We start from the raw sequence: 17665 nt of genomic DNA, 5'->3' as shown, positions 1-17665 counted from the left end.
GGGTTTGTGGCAGAATCATGTTGCGAATCGCCTGTATTCTATCAGCGGTGAGGTGTCTCAGTCCTTGTGTTAAGCAATGTCCCAAGTATTTCACTTTGGTCTGGCACAACTGTAACTTATCCTTTGAAACCTTGTGTCCCGTATTAGAAAGGTGAAACAGAAGCTGTTTCGTGTCTTTCAAGGACGATTCGAGTGACTCAGAACACAGCAGTAAGTCATCTACATACTGTATTAATACTGATCCGCTCTCAGGTTGAAAAGATTGTAAACAGTCATGCAAACCTGGGAGAAAATACTTGGGCTGTCAATGAAACCTTGGGGTAAGCGAGTCAAGGTGTACTGTACTCCTCTGTATGTGAATGCACACAAGTATTGGCTGTCAGGGTGCAGAGGGACCAAAAAGAAAGCAGAACAGAGGTCAATGACAGTGAAAAACTTTGCAGTAGGAGGAATTTGCATGAGGATGACAGCTGGATTTGGCACTACGGGGAATTGGCTCTCAACTATCTTGTTTATCCCCCTTAGATCCTGCACTAGCCTGTAACCCCTCCCCCCACTCTTTTTCACAGGGAAGATGGGACTATTGGCAGTGCTGGACGTCCTAACCAGAATGCCCTGTTATAGCAAGCGCTCTGTGACTGGGTACACTCCTAATTCCACCTCTGGCTTCAGAGGATACTGTGGTATTTTTGGAGCTATCCTACCATCTTTCACTTGTACCACTACAGGAGCTACATTTGCCATCAATCCAGTGTCTTGTCCATCTTTGGTCCAGAGGGACTCCGGTATCTGGGAGGTCATTTCCTCTACCTTGGATGGACACCTGTCTATAACAGCAGAGTGTGACATTAACCTTTGTGGGGTGTCTAACATATCCTGCACTTCCTGAACGTGATTCTCGGGTATGTCTAAGAAGACACCCTCAGGAGTACAATATATGACACACTCCATCTTGCACAATAAATCTGTCCCGAGTAGATTAGTCGGAGCCGATGCAGCCAGCAAAAAGGAGTGCTTAGTCTGTAAAGGCCCTATCGTAATCTCTGCAGGTTTACTTAAAGGATAGTGTTGCACTACTCCTGTTACCCCCATTGCTGAAATTGTTTTACCCGTTGTTTTCATACCTACCGTTGAATTTAACACTGACCTGGCCGCCCCTGTATCTACAAGGAAAGGTAGTGATCTACCAGCTACATCAACTGTAACCTCGGGTTCATTTCCAAGGCTAGCAATCAACTTCACTGGCTGCAAACTACAGGTGTGGCCCAACCCCTATTGTATGTTGTGACCCTCCCGCAGCGTGGTGGCAGCTACAATATGTGAGGGGGGTAACTGAAAATTTCCAGAGGTCTGCCAGTCCTTCCTAGGTGGGTTCCTCCTTGTTTCCCCTGCATGTGGCTCATAATTCCTCCTCTGCGGTCCCTGATCCCAATTACGTGTGTCATACTGTGAGTCATGTTCTGGTCTAGGGGGTCGATATACCTTATGTGGGTCTTTAAAATTACAGTTCCGTGCGTAATGTCCTTCCCTCTGACATTTATAACATGTTACCACATACGACTTACCATCAGGGGTCTGGGGTTTAGGCTGATGTGACTTCGTTGTCAGGGCTTTTATACTTACTGTCATCAGCTTATCCCCCTGTGACTCCCTGTGCCTAATGATGTTCCGATCATGCTCAATAGCGGACTCTCTTAATGCAGCAACCGAGATACCTCTCCAACTTGGTTGAGTGGTTTGTACCCTTGTTCTCAACGTTTCCTTTAAGCCGTCCATTAATACGGACACCGCTACCTCCCTATGATGCACATTTTCCTTAATGTCCGCGACCCCAGTGTATCTAGCCATTTCCTGCAGTGCTCGATGGAAATAGTCAGAAGCCGTTTCACCTTCTTTTTGTCTAATGGAGAAGATTTTATTCCACTTGACAACAGTTGGGAAATATACTCCTAGCTGCAGATTGATCTGTTTTACGTTCTCCTGATTGTATTCATCAGTGAGAGGTACCTCTGCATCTAATTTACAGTCAGCAATTAATTTCACAGGGTCAATATTAGAGGGCAAACATGCCCGTAGCACTGTCCGCCAATCTTTGTTATTGGGTTCGGTGGCGTTACCTAGTTCTCTAATAAACCTCTGACATGCGGCTAGATCTTTCCTGGGATCGGGAAATTCAGACATAATTGTCCTCAATTCTGTCCGGGACCAGGGGCAATGCATAGCAATGTTCCTGACGGGAGTGATTCCCAGAGCGTCAGTCTTCCCATTGGGGACTGCGATCACCCTGACAGGATTCAGTTCAATTACATCATTCTGGGTTGCTTCTACAATGTGAGGTGCAATTGTCTCTGCATAATGTACTGTACCGTACTTACCTGTGGACACGACCTCACCTGTCCCTCCGCTAGGGGCCTTTGCTACTGCTCTTACTGGTTGGGCCGTGCCCACTTGAGTGTCTTGTATGGTGGCTGCTAGAGAGAGTGCCGATATCGTGCTGGGCTCATCTTCTTGGTCGCAGTCCTGAGGGAAGTTTAATATGGGATACAACTTGCACGGGTTAGTATTAATACATTTATTAAGTTCACTCTTATCATATATTAGTATGCCATTCTCTGTAGCCACTTTCTCTCCTGTAATGTACGGTGGTGGTGGTGGTGCAGTTGCTATCAGTTTCCTGCTAGGGTTGGAACCAGCTGCTTGAGCTAATCCCCTTTGCATATCACCCTCCTGTTGCCATAAATGTAAACAATCATAATGTCTAATCCTTTGTTTTCTGGATTTTATTAGACATATCCTTCTCCTTAAATTTTGCAACACCTCAGGACTAAAACTGCCTACCCTAGGGAACGGTTCCCTATCTTCCGCAGTCATACGTTCCCATTCATTGCATAAGACCTCTGCGTGTGATCCATATTTCTCACACATTATGTACCTCGCCGACCCTTTGGGCCGCAGAATATCAACCTGAACCCTGGTTGATCGTCCCTTACTTGAGCAACTGGCCCCCATTCTTTGCAGGTATTGCCTTCTCAGCTAATCCCTACAAAAACCAAATTACTCAGAGGTAAGGCGACGGTGAAAGTTCTCAGAATGCTCTCACCCACTCACGCCCACGTTGGCCAATACACCTACACACTGTCCTCAGCGCTGGTCGTACCCAACCTAGGGCCCTACGTAACCTCTATTTACTGAGAGTGTGTGGGAGTGACTTACCCTTCCCAGTAAATATCAGTCGTTGGAGATTTCCTGAGTGACCAGCGAAACTCCCTTAAAATAAAAAAACTTACACAAATCACGTTGCGTGTACAATTAGCGTCTATGATCCCGCGATTTTACGCAAATGGCGCAATGGGTATCAAGTTGAACTAACTATTGCACACACTAACGCGCGGTACAATCGCACGGCGTATAAGTAACTGTTACTTATCCGCTATACGACCAATGGAATCGTTTTTCAGGCTGCGAAACCTCAGCCGGAGCGTATCTGAACGGGCCTATATGAGTACTACGCAAACCCCCGGGGCTGCGCTCTCACCGCTGACCTTTTTCAGGCCACGGTATTCAGAGCTTCGCTTGACTTAGTCAGCAGATTTCTGACTTCGCTGACCTCTTGGTCTGCTGTTATACTAATTGCTCCTTTATACCTTAAACAATGTTAACGTGAGAAAGCCACTCCCACGCCACCAAGTGTCCACTCACCTGATGTGGTCTCCTACGGGATCCCGAATTCTGGGTTCACAAAACCTTTATTTGCACACTCACGCTCGTTCACTCATATACACTTTGATTTTTCTGTACAGAAAATTAACTTTCATTCAGATAAAACAGCCTAGTCCCAGAGGTGACACAGTAAGAGAATGTTCTTTTAAACTAAATATTGGAAACTGAACAAATTTGTGCTATTATCGCGTGGCTACCGTATCGCCTAAACTAAAACAATGCTATTGTATGATTTGTATTAAGTGGGCGTACCTGTACGCACGTTGCGTAAACACGCCACGTGTACGCCTTTACGTTGCGTACGCAGTCCCGAACGCTGTCCGAGACACGTGTACAAAGGCCGTACGTCCGCAGTACTACAAATCCCACACTTCTATAAATGTAAGCGATATTTAACTATAATCACTTACTTAACGCTACACACAGTTTCCACTGTATCAACCTTTACAACTAGGCCAGGCTGCGTGTGCGTTTTACACTTACTCCCTTAAATATTAACTCTATATGTTAACTAAATAGCAACAAATTTTCCAGTACAGATCAAAATAAACCTAGTAATCAGTGATTATGGCAACGGTGTGAGCAGATATGCAAAGTACAAAATACAGGTGTGTGCGTGTGATGCGTGCGCATTTGGTGCCAAAACAAATTTACAGATTTTAAAAAGAAAAATAGCTTTTGCGTTCTTACCTTACGGATCCCTCCAGCATCCCTTCAAACCATGCAGGGCAGACGCTTATCTAATCAGCACTAGTGTATCCACCAACCAAGAGAAGGCTACAGGGGATACTCCGCCCTTTGCTGATAGATAAAGTCTGCGAAAACTCTGCTAGGCTGCGGGTATGAGAAGGAACCGGATGAGCTCCCAATTGATAATGTTGGTATTATCTTAGACCGCAAAGCTCTACCCCTTTGTACACTATTACCGTTGAGCCGCTATGGCCGCTAGACTACGTGCACGTGCTGCGCACTTTGTACGCTATTTACGTACAGAGTCCTGAACGTGGTACGCACTTGGCGTACGCACGCTGCGCTGAGTGCACGGAGTACACACAGCGAGCGCTCACACAATGGATAACCTCTAAACCTTGTTAATGATACAATGTAATGATATGCTTATACTTTAAACCTTTGGCAGCAAAGTACTGCAACGATGTTATACCTTTAAACCTTAAATAGCGCTGGCGATACAAAGTATCCGCAGTGCGTACACCTTAACAATGCTTATATACCTTAAACAGATAAATCTACTTTAAAACCCATGCAGGAAAGTGAAAACACAACACTGTTTGTAGTTTAAACCACAGGGTTCTAAGGCCTCCGTGGATTGATTCCAAAAGATAAAACAATACAATTTATACACTACAGACTAACAAGTAAATCTAAACAGAATAATGGTTACAGAGAATGTACGTACGTGAGAATATTCACAAGCGCAACCCGAATCCGGTCCTCCGCTGGTCATACAGATAGCGTTTAGAGTCTTCTGACCGGCCGGGCAACAATGGTCCTTTTATACACAACATGCATACACAATACAATGGTCACTGTAATCTCATTGTTCATTGGACACAGAGATATGTCTCCACATTACAGCAAAGGTCATAGGTGGATTTGAAAAGGTGGGCGATGTCCCTTCCAACTGCTCTTGTGGGTGGTATCCTCCGGATTCCCGCCGCATATGTAATTTACAGTAAATACAGCTAATGTTCATAATCTACTTTTGTACATAACTATACGCAGGAACAAGCGATCTTTCTCTAACTAACACCGGAATGTTACCCTCAAAATACCCTACAGCTGGATACTAGACATCACCTTCCAACCTTTATCTGACCCTTCCTATCATGCAAAGAGGAATCTCTCTGTCCAGGAACTGTTTAAACTAATAATACTCGCTGTCATGGTCTAGGGGAACTATATCTAAAATATACGCTATATGGGTTAAATATGCAATGTTCTAATAACACGCTACACGCTCACAAACTCCGCCGTAAATACCCATATCATGCGCATGATCGCCTGAGCGATCTTACGCAACTTGCGGATATGTGCATGCACGGCGGACTGAGTGCACGAGCAGCGGGCATGTGCATGGGGTTAGTACAAGGCATATGCATTATGATATTTTTCGATTTTGACTATATATATATATATATATATATATATATATTTGTTATTTGTTACCGATACTGCGCTTTTCTCTACTTATTCCAATTTTATAAGAAGGTAGTTAACAATTGTTAGGTTCGGCTGCTAAATCCCTGAAGATGGTCCTCTGCCAGATGTGGACCCTAGAATAGTAGAAATGGATGTGAAATTATCTGCAGGGGCGCCTACAGTGAAGATAATTCCTAATCAAAGACAGTTGTCCTTAGTATAACCAATTTATTAATATAACTAACTAGGTGCTTCATCGCGCCCTACGGGCGCTCTTCACACCGTCGCAAGGGGCTACGCCCCCTTAACCCTTGCATGCCTTTCTGGGGTTTAATATTTGTATTATATGGAGTATTACCTGCATTCCTTTGTTAGTGGTTAAATATTGCACAATGAAAGGGCGTGCGATGGTGAAGGAGGCACAGCCCCTTGCGACGGCGTGAACAGCACCTGCAGGACACGATGTACAGAATGTAGCGGGTGCGGGGGGGACTGCGGATGGTGTATGTAGATGCTGCGGGTGGAGGGGGGGCAGAAGTGGGGGTGGGGCCCGGATGGGGAAGGTTCGGGAGGTACTGCGGGTGGGGGAGAGGCAGAGGAGTGGGGGATGCAGATGGGGGAGGGGTCCGGAGGCACTGCAGGTGGGGGAGGGGCAGGGGTGCCACAGGTGGGAGAGGGGCAGGTGTGGGGATGCTGTGGATGGGTGAAGGGTTCCAGAGGTGCTGTGGGATGGGAAGGGATGGGAGTGCCGGGGGTGGGGTAGGGGACCGCAGGCACCATGGGTAGGGTAGGGGCAGGTACGGGTGGTGCGGTGGATGGGAAAGGAGGTCCGGAGGTGCTGCAGGTGGTGGAGGGGCAGGTGCGGGGGTGCCATTGGTGGGGGAGGGTTGGGTGAGGGGGGGACCGCGGATGGAGTAGGGTGTCTGCAGATGCTGCGGGTGGAGGGGGCCAGGTGTGGGGGGGAGACATATAAGGGGGGTGCATGGTGGAGGGGGCCTGGAGGTGCTGTGGGTGGTGAAGGGGCGGAGGAGTGGGAGCCGCGGGTGGTGTAGGGGGTCTGGAGGCACAGCATGTGGGGGAGGGGTGGAGTGCCGCATGTGGTGGAGGGGAAGGTGCGGAGGTGTGGTGCATTGGGGAGAGGTCTGGAGGCGCTGCGGGTACTGTACATGCCATAAAAGGTAGTTGGAGGGTATGCAGTAACAGGGCCAGGACAGGGGTGACAGGGTCAGAACAGGGTTGACGGGGCCAGGACAGGGGTGACAGGGTCAGAACAGGAATGACGGTGCCAGGACAGGGGTGACGGGGCCAGGACAGGGGCGACGGGGCCAGAACAGAAATGACAGGGACAGGATAGGGGTGACAGGGCCAGGGTAGGGGCGGCAGGACCAGGACAGGGGTGACGGGGCCAGTATAGGGTTGACAGGGCAAGCACAGGGGTGACAGGGCCAGGATAGGGGTAACAGGGCCAGGATAAGGGTGACAGGGCCAGGATAAGGGTGAAAGGGCCAGGATAAGGGTGAAAGGGTCAGGATAAGGGTGGCAGGGCAAGGTCAGGGGTGACAGGGACATGACAGAACACAGGGCACGGGAGAGATTGGTATTAGGGACAAAACAGTGGTGACAGACAGATGTGTCTTACCGGAGTCACTGCTGCTGGCTGCTGCTGTTCCACTCCAACCTGTTGGGATCTGCTGCTGCTGGAGACTTGGCATGGTTGACTCTCTCAGGCTGGAGTCCTGCTTCCTCTGCCCATCCGCATCCCTCCCCCCCTCCTCAGTCACACACCGCAGACCTCGCGCAGCTGCCGGGCACTGTGGTAAGGTGAGACTGGAAATGACTGGTTAGCCCCCAGGAGATGCTGCGGCTGGAGGGAGGAGGGGGTCATAGCATGCAGCTTGGATTTCTGCAGCGCTACCCGCCAGCTAAAGTGTGTGAATGAGCTGGGCGCACCTCACTGCGGGTGGCAGCGCTGCAGCTAGCGGTGGGGTTGCTGGGGCTGGAGATAACAGAGGCAGTACGGAACCTGCACAGCGGCAGGTGCCCCACAAAACTGCAGCTAAGAAGCGTGGAGTGTGCTAGAAAGTGACGCTCCTCCGCGCCAGAGAGACCCTGCTGAGTATGCCGATGTGGGGGGTCAAGCACACAGTGAGCCGGTGCCCGTCTGTCTGTATGACATACCCCTCACCCACCCCCATACCTCCCAAATGTCCCAATTTTCGCGGGACAGTCCCATTTTTTGGGGTCTGTCCCGCTGTCCCACCCGCGGGTCGCAGTGTCCCGCGGTGGGGGGGCAGTTGGAAAGCTCCTGTACTCGTTGTTCTGCTTAGCAGAGCAGCAGAGCAGCGGTGAATAGTGGAGACAGAGGGAGAGGGTGCATCAGGGGGTACGGATTAAGGGGGGGGTTCCAGCAGCAGAGCCGGATTAGGGAGGGGGGGGGGCAGGGGGTACGTACCGTTGGCCCCACAGTTTTAGGGGGCCCCCCGGCTCGAGTAGCTCTGTCCCATCTCAGAAGCTCCCCCGTCCTACCAGCAACAGCGGCAGCATTGTGCTACAGTCAGCACACGCTGCTGTGTATTGGCAGGTCTGTGGTGTTACAGGGAGGCAGCAGTCTCCCTGCTTTCTTCTGCCTGTGCGGGTGTGTAGGGGGGAGCGACCACCCCCTCTGGATTTAGCCCTAGCTGAGGGGCCAAAATCCCATTTAAAAAATAAAAATAAAAATCGGAATTTGCATAAGGGGGCGTGACCGCGCGTCCGCGATTAGGCCACGCCCCCAACCACACAGCAGGCACAGCAATGAGATAGGGCTCCACTGTCTCAGGTGCCCTGGGCCCCCCGGACTCATAATCAGCCCCTGGGGGCATGTCAGCAGCTCACAGAGCGCTGGGCATGCCCCCTCACTGACGAAAACGGGGCCCTCCCGTGAAGCCACGCCCCCTTTTCGCCGTGTGTGTGTGTGTGTGTGTGTGTGTGTGTCCCTCCTTCTGCCTGAAGAAAGCTCCTGAAGAAAGCTGGGAGGTATGCACCCCTGCCTGTGCCATGCCCATACTATCTGCTTCTGCTCCTAGTCTCCTGTAGATTTGGCCAGATCTGTGACTCATTTGACTAACTCTGCCCAGTCTTGTGACTCCGCCCAGCGTTAGCAAATGAATCACAAAGTCACAGAATAGGGCTATTATATAGGAGATACCATAAATGTACCTCTTATTACAAGCCAATTCCTTAGTATAAGCATAATCTTAATACGTCCAGAATTAATTAATCATTCATTGAATTTATTTAGAACATAAGTCTTAAAATCATTAAAACGTTAATCCTATTCAAATTTTCCATCCATACAGTACATTAACACATTACTTTCTTCAGTTTACAGTATGCCTTTTTGAGGCTAAAGGTTAACTTCAGATTTAGCAACTTGCATATTACCCAACACGTTTCGTCAATATTTACTTCATCAGGAACTTAGATTCCCTTTAGCCATTTGATGTAAAAAGTTTCCCTCTATGTATTTTTCAAAGTATACCACTTGGATTTATTATAAAGCTGAGTACATCAGTCTATGTGCCAAATTGTGCTTTCTGTGAATTCAGTCAAAAAATGTGGACCTTATAATAGAGGTCTCTCTCTTGTTCCTTCTACTCCAGCAGTCTTTTTCGCAATGAATATATAATGGGTAAAGCAGGTGGCACTTGTCCGACTCAGAGATTTAAAATGTGCTTTAACCCTATGTTTTGGGGCATGACCCTGTCATCAGGAACAGCCTGCTGCCTGCTTTACCCACTATATAACGGGCTTACCTTGACCCAAGGAAGACACCTCAGCAAGTATCACTGTAACCCCAAGGAGTTCTGGGCTTGTTGGAATATATGATATATACACACACGCATATATATATATATATATATATATATACATACACACAAACCTATATAGTGTTAGGTCCATATATGTTTGTGTTTGGACACTGACACAAATTCCCAATTTGGGCCCTGTACACCACCACAATTGATTTTGCATTACACAATGGAGATATAATTGAAGTGCAGACTTTCAATTGTAAGTCAAGGAGTAAATATTGTATGAAACGTTTAGGACCATTTTTATACAGTCTTCTTTTTTCAGGGGCTCAAATATAATTAGACAAATTAACATAATCATAAATAAAATGTTCAATTTTAATACCTTGTAGAGAATGCTTTTGCAGGCAATGACTGCCTGATGTCTGGAACCCATGGACATCACCAAATTCTGGATTTCCTTCTTTGTTATGGCCAGGCCTTTACCCCACTGTCTTCAGTTAATGTTTATTCATAAGTTTTTCTGCCTTTAGTATTGTCTTCAGCAAGGGAAATGCATGATCGATCAGGTTGGGATCAGGCGATTGACTTGGCCATTGCAGAAAATGGCACTTCTTTGCCTTAAAAAACTCTTGGGCTGATTTTGCTGTTTATTTTGGATCATTAGGGGTCATTCTGACCCGATCTCACACTGCAGTTTATCACAGCGGTGCGATCGGGTCAGAACTGCGCATGCGCATGCCAGACGGCTGAAGGCCGTCGCTGCAGTACGATCGCCTCTGCCTGATTGACAGGCAGAGGCGGCCACTGGTCGGGGGGAGGGAGGGGACGAAACTGCTGCGTTTTGCAGCCATTTTGTGGGCGCGGTCCGGCCAATGCAGGCGTGGGCGGATAGTGCGGGAGGTGGGCCGCAGCGGCTGCGTGACGTCACACGCAGCTGCTGCGGGCTTGGGAGTGTTGAGTAGCTCCCAGCCAGCACACTAAAGCTGCGCAGGCTGGGAGCTACTCCTAAAGTGCAAAAGCATCGCCGCTGTGCGATGCTTTGGCACTTCTGCTGAGGGGGCCGGCACTGACATGCGGGCTGGGATAGCCCTGTGCTGGGCATCCCCCCGCATGTCTATGGACATGACCGTAACCCTGCAAAATTTTGCAGGGCTACGATCAACTCGGAATGACCCCCATTATCCATTTGTAATATGAAGAACTGTCCAATCAACTCTGCAGAATTAGACTGAATTTTGCAACCTAAGGATGGCCTCTTTAACTTGCATTGAGAGCTCCTTTTAATGGCATGTAGTGGGTTCAAAGCAACTGCTTCCAAATGCAATGCCACACTTGGGATCAACTCCAAAATTCAGCCTGCCTAACTGATAAAGAGATAATGAAGGAATAGCCCATTCTTGTCCATGAAATAGTTTTTGAGTCAATTGTCTAATTACTTTTGGTCCCTTAAAAAAGAGAGGGTTGCATATTAAACAGCTGTAAAACCCTTCCTCTAATTTGGATGTGAATATCCTAAAATTAAAGTTAATAGTCTGCACTTTAAAACCGTATTCATTATATAACTGTAACTTAAATACATTTTGGTAAACAGTTAAATGCCACAAATTGTGTCAGTGTCCAATTATATATGGCCCTAACTGTATACGTATATACACTTTTATAGCTTTTAGAAATAAAAATCCAATGGGAAATAAAATGTTTTAATTATATTATATAATTCCCCTTTCCAGCAAACAAAAAAAATATAACTTTTTACAGGGGCAGGACAAACGTCATATTAATTTCCATGAAAAATGTACTTTATTCAGAGGTCTGCTTTGGATTAGCGTCAATCGGAGTTAAAGTAAATAGACCATATATGTACCATTACTACTGTATACATGATAAAGAGTTTCCCTAATACAAAAGGATGGGTGCACCTTTAATGTTTGCCGATGGGGTTATTGTCATTGGTAGCTTTCACTTAGCATGAAACCTATCAATGACAAAAATACTGATCTTTGCTTTCAGTACTGTTTTTTACTTTGACTCACTTATCTCTGCTTCCCATAAAGTTTTATAAAGTAATACACTCTAAATTCAGCACTTTATTCAAAAACGTTTCATAATCACGATAGTCTAAATGAAAAATGTCATAATTTAATTTCTTCTTATTTTTTTCTTCTTCTTCTAGTTCTCCTTCTCCTTCCCAAGTGGTTCTGCTGTCAAATTTTATTTTTCTATGTTGCTTATTCTTCTTCATTTATCTGTCATAATCTAGAGCAGGAAAAAAAAAGGAATACAGCAATTAACCACAACACCAACTTGCTTAAAACAAAACCTATTGCTGCATGAACCAGGGGCATAACTAGACACATGGGAGCCCCATAGCAAAACTGTCATGCCCTTCCCCCATCCCCTCATCCTGCCATGCACTACTCAATGCAGGGCAAGCGCTCACCTCCTGATTCCCATGAAAGACTGTACCTTTCTTAGCAGTGTGCTGCTGCTGGGTGCTGGCACATCCACTGTCCTTGACGCTATGTCTCTCCTGAATGATTCATTGCTCAGAGGAGGTATGGCCTTGGTTTGAGGAAGTCTCAGCAGGTTCAGTTCTGCCACGCCTCCTCCCAGCAATGCATCAGTGAGGTAAAACAGAGCCAGCTGGGACAGCAAATGTGCATGAACCCTGCAGTAGCACATTGCTAGGGAAGGTGAAGCTGCCCAAGGGGATCAGGAGGTGATTGAAGATGAGATTGGGGTGGAGGTTTACCAGAATGGAAGATAGACAGTGGTCAGTGTGGCAGAGTGGAATGTTCAATCTGGGGTTAATCTCGTTAGAGACGTATGGAGGGGAAAAGGGATTCAGTATTATATCCCCGCTGTCGGGATCCGGCGGTCAGGAGACCGACGCCAGGATCCCGACAGCCAGAATACCGCCAGCAAGCGCATCGTGTCTCTTTGTGAGCTCATTGCGCTAGCCACGCTTCAGGCCCGGTGGCGACCTTTGGTTGCCACCAGGTTATATTCCCCCTCGGGTCGGGCCACACCCAAGTGGGGATTCCAGTATTTCACCAGGTGTCGGGATTCTGGCGTTGGTATCCTGACCACCGAGATCCGGCAGCCGGCAACTTGATTGCCTCCCAGGAAAAGTTAGTGAGAACATGTACATAAATGTGAGCAGCTTGAACTAAATTGTGGGAGCAATGGGGAGCCAGTGAAGGGATTTTCAGAGTGTATCACTGGATGAGGAGTGGCATGAGGAGTGGCATGAGAGGAGCAAGAGATGTGACTGAGGAAGTAATGTATTTTGGGGCTAATTGTATGTTTAGACCAAGTATATTAGACCAGGTACCTTCAAAATAGGATACACCAAAGTACTGCATTAAAATAATTGTGGGAATTTATATAACCCTGATTTATTGTAAAAAATATCTGAAAAATGTTGCAATCCAAACTGTTAAGTGTGTTAGTTGCTGATCCAAACAAATGGATGGGGTCACATTGGGAGGTATTAGTGAGGTAGTAGGTTCTACCTTCCTATGGGATAACTTTCATAGTTATGATATATCAATAATTTTGTGACCTTACAAAATATGTTTATACAAAATTTGTATTATATAAATTGAAACATACCCTGTGGTAGTGTTTGTTTTAACCAGCAAAATAAAACTGATAGAAAAGATAAGGGAATTATTTAACAAACATAAGATTGTATTTGTTACCATACAATTTCTCAGATACAAGGTGCTATTTAACATGTGGTCATGCTACTTTATTACCATCAGCCCATACTTGCCTACACTCCAGAAACGGCTGGGAGGCTTCCGGAGATCGGGAGGTACTCAGAAGAGTGGGTGAGTCTCCCAGACAGATGTCACTTCACCCCTGCATCTGCCAACAACCCCCACCCCATATCCACCCCCTCCCCTCAATTGTTGTCTACAAGTGGGCAGTCTGGTGGGGTGGGGTATCCTCTGCTTCACAGTACAGGTAAATCAATATTTTAAGGCACTTAATATAGGTAAGTGTTCGGGCTATAGTAATCACCTAACTTTCTGTATTTCTTGCAAATCTAAACCTATGTATTGTGTTCATGATTTCTGTAAAAACAGCTTGAATCCTTCTAGAAAAACACTATAATTATTATTATTATTATTGTTATTTTTATTATTATTATTATTATTATTATTACTACCACAACTACTATCTATCTATAACTATGACCACTATTCTGCTTTTCACTGAGTCTCATTGACAAATTCCAGGCATACAGCATAACCACCTCTACTTTTATAATCACGCTGTGGGCACGGTGGCGTCCTACACGCGCCACGCTATTTATTCTCCCTCCAGGGGTGTCATGGACCCTCCGAGAGGGAGAATAGTTGTCGGTATCCCGGCGCTGGTATGCTGAGCGCCGGGATCCTGACAGTCGGTATATCGAGTACCTCCCGCGAGGGACAGCAGCAGTGTAAATGATTATACAGCTGGCTTACATAGCTCACTGTCGCAAGATCAATGATGATAGATTTAGAGATGAGACGCTCACCATCGGATGGTATACTGGGGTAAACACATGTGTGGTGATGTCTGGCTGGGACCATGAGGGAACTAAAATGGAATACATTAGGTATGGTAGCTTGTGAGGTTCAAAATTAAGCTACTTCTGTGTTGTCCATTAGATGGGGCTAATAAAATAAATGAATGTAAACACAGATATAGGATGATATAACAAATACATGCCGAAGGCATGTCATGTAAGACATATGCTGAAGGCATGACAACCACGTTAATCCTAAATACATTTTACCTGATGAAAAATCAGGAATTCATCTTTGCTTTGAAAGACCGCACCGCTGCTACCTTTAATTCGGCGCTGGCCCGTGATCACGGATCGGCACCTAATTGAAGGTAGACACTGAGGGACAGGAGAGGCGCACACTGAGCTCTCCTCCCCTCACACACAGGAAGCAGCAGCGCGAGGTAAGCAGCAGGGGAAGGGCGGCATGTGTACCTGGCACTGGGAGGACATATGTATCTGGCACTGGGGGCATATCTGGCACTGTGAGGCAATGTATATCTGTCACTCTGGGAACATTTGTGTATCTGGCACTATGGGGCAATGTGTATCTGGCACTGTGGGGCAATGTATATCTGTCACTCTGGGAACATTTGTGTATCTGGCACTGTGGGGCAATGTGTATCTGGCACTGTGGGGCATTCGTGTATCTGGCACTGTGCGGCATTTGTGTATCTGGCACTATGGGGCAATGTATATCTGGCACTGTGGGGCAATGTATATCTGGCACTGTGGGGCAACGTGTATCTGGCACTATTAGGGTCATATGTGTATCTGCCACCCCATATGTGTATCACGCCCCCATTTTCATTGGTCACACCCATTTTTTGGACACCGCGCGCACACAGTACCTGTTAGACATTTTTTCTACTTGCACCACTGGTTATATAACACGTTCCAGGATTACTGTGTGATCAGTTATAAAGTAGGTTTTGCCTTATGACCATTGCCGTTTCTATCATGCGTGCAATGTGTGCGGTGCTCATGGGCCCCTGGGTTCAGGGGGGCACGCACCACACACATTGCACCCATATTTTCATACTCACCTCTCCGAAGTCCACCGTCGGGTGCTGCAGAAGCAGCCATCGCGGCAAATAAACACCGCAAAAATAGCCACCGCACATGCGCAGTAAGACTTTTGTCTCTGAAACATGGCGGGAGCCATGTTTCGGGAGACTTGCGCATGCGCAGTAGACTTCAGCATATTGCCGGAGCCTCCAGTGCTGCGGAGAGGAGGGGGCCCACCCGGACTGTGCACGCAGGCCCCCTCGTCTCTTAAGACGCCCCTGCTTATGACCACCCATAAATTCTGAATTTTTTTGAAGCTAATCTTACTGCAAATACAAAAGATACCTTTAATGGCAACAAAGGTAAATTAGATTTTAATATGTTCCAATGGTTCCTATGAAACAGCCTTTAGGACCAGAAGTCAGTCACAAAGCAATAAGGACTAATATACAACTTTTTTGTAAAAGTGCTTATGGAGTCAATAGTTCCCTGCTGGAAACAATTCAGTGACGTGCGGTGGGGTGAGGCAGAGCCTTTCCTGCCATACAACGTTTGTGCCAACGTTTTGACTGTATAAAGTATATGGAAAATACAAATAATTTTTTTGAAATATCTTCTTTGCATTATTCTAATAATTTTTATAGCCAAAACTCTGGAGTTTAATTTAATTAATTTCCAGGAGTTTATACTGCTGCACCTGTGTATAATGCCCAGATGTACCCTTTGGCTCATATATTGAATGTAAATCTGGCTCTGGTGCTAGCCAGTGGCTCCTAAGCCATTTAGCTCACTGCACGTACCTGGAAATAATGGGCCTAATTCAGACCTGATAGCAGCAGCAAATTTGTTAGCTAATTTGCAAAACCATGTGCACTGCAGGTGTGGCAGATATAACATGTGCAGAGAGAGTTAGATTTGGGTGGGTTATATTGTTTCTGTGCAGAGTAAATTCTGGCTGCTTTATTTTTACACTGCAATTTAGTTTTCAGTTTCAACACACCACACCCAAATATAACTCTCTCTGCACATGTTATATCTGCCCCCTGCTGCAGTGCACATGGGGCCTAATTCAGACCTGATTGCACGCAGGCTATTTTTTGCACTGCTGCAACCAGGTAATCGCAGCCAACAGGGGAGGGGGTAAACGCTTTGCAGGGGTGCGATCGGCTGTGCAGTGAGCTGCACAAACAAAAGTTTGTGCAGTTTCTGCACAGCCCAGGACAGGTGGTGATGTCAGGTATCCTCCTCCGAAATGTCTGGGCACGCCTGCGTTTTCCAGACACGCCCAGAAAACGGTGAGTTGCCGCCCACGAACGTTTTCTGCCTGTCAATCTTCTTGCGATCTCCGGTGCGATCGCTTTCTTCGTTAGATTTGTCGTTGCCCGGGGACGGCGGCCGACGCACCTGCGCATTGCCGGCCACACGCATGCGCAATTCAGACCTGATCGTGCGGCTGCGAAAACATGCAGCGTGCGATCAAGTCTGAATGACCCCCATGGTTTTGCCCATTAGCTAACAAATTTGCTGCTGCGATCAGGTCTGAATTAGACCCAATGTGTGTACAGGATTGATGGAATGGCAGAAGGTATGTTAACACCAGCAGACTGTCCTGACACTTTGACAGCCCAGTTGCTTAACCAGTAGGATGGTTTATTGACGATAGCATGTACAGCCGTACTCATTGTGATACACTGGTTAGGTACATAGTGGAGCTTGTAGTGGAGCAGGATTGATTCAGCTCACCAGCTGGTATCTGTTTTTTTACAAGCGGTAGCAGTGCAGGGATGCTGGAACAGCTGTAATTGCAGGTACTTGTAGGGTCTCACTGGAGCTAAATAGGAGATGTTCGTCTCCCACCATGTCATTCCTACACAAGTGACAAGATGGCACCACGCATGCACAGTTTTATCCTCGGCAGCCATCTTGCTTGAGAAATGAAGCGTCCCTGGACTGCACATGTAAGTTATTTCCTAGAAGAATACAGAATTAATATCTAATTGTTTTCTAGAAGAGTATACAGTATATATATTAGAGTTATTGTTGGTTAAATATATTTGAGTTTACTGTTGTTTTGTTAAGTTTGATTTTTCACTCTATGACAACAGCAACAGAGCTACCATAGATGTTGTACTTGCGACCACTATGGGCTCCCTCCTCCAAGGTACACCACACACCTCAGACCCCCACATAATTTCCTCATACCCCGTGCTCTGTTCTTCATAGAAGCACATGTGCAATGGGAACATGCACCAGAATGTGCATGCTAAGAAGAGGTAGACACCGTCTCTGCTAATTTCACAGGCTGGGAAGCTACAGCAGTGTGCAAGGCAAAATATGAGTAATAAGATGTATAAATTATATTAAACTAGAAACCTGATGGTCTGTATTCATACAATCCCTGCATTCCTATGACTTAATT

At 46.6% G+C, this 17665-nt stretch overlaps 1 protein-coding gene and 1 long non-coding RNA gene across 3 annotated transcripts in view; one reads left to right on the top strand and one right to left on the bottom strand.

Moving 5' to 3' along the window:
- Positions 1–17665, top strand: part of GDF11 (growth differentiation factor 11) — a 611389-nt gene that overhangs the window by 336506 nt on the left and 257218 nt on the right. The gene's annotated exons all lie outside the window — the stretch shown is intronic.
- Positions 10938–17665, bottom strand: part of LOC135012894 (uncharacterized) — a 35738-nt gene continuing 29010 nt past the window's right edge. The window contains exons 3-4 of one of the 2 annotated variants that reach the window (XR_010211745.1): positions 16990–17216; positions 10938–11933 (exon numbers count right to left, since the gene is read on the bottom strand). This is a non-coding gene — a long non-coding RNA (uncharacterized LOC135012894). Of the gene's footprint in view, positions 11934–16903; positions 17217–17665 lie in introns of those variants that run through there. The other variant, XR_010211739.1, reaches the window with a different exon arrangement.

This window comes from Pseudophryne corroboree, chromosome 2, assembly GCF_028390025.1.
Source record: "Pseudophryne corroboree isolate aPseCor3 chromosome 2, aPseCor3.hap2, whole genome shotgun sequence".
In the NCBI taxonomy this organism is placed as follows: domain Eukaryota; kingdom Metazoa; phylum Chordata; class Amphibia; order Anura; family Myobatrachidae; genus Pseudophryne; species Pseudophryne corroboree.
This window is presented reverse-complemented; position numbering and strand designations above follow the sequence as displayed.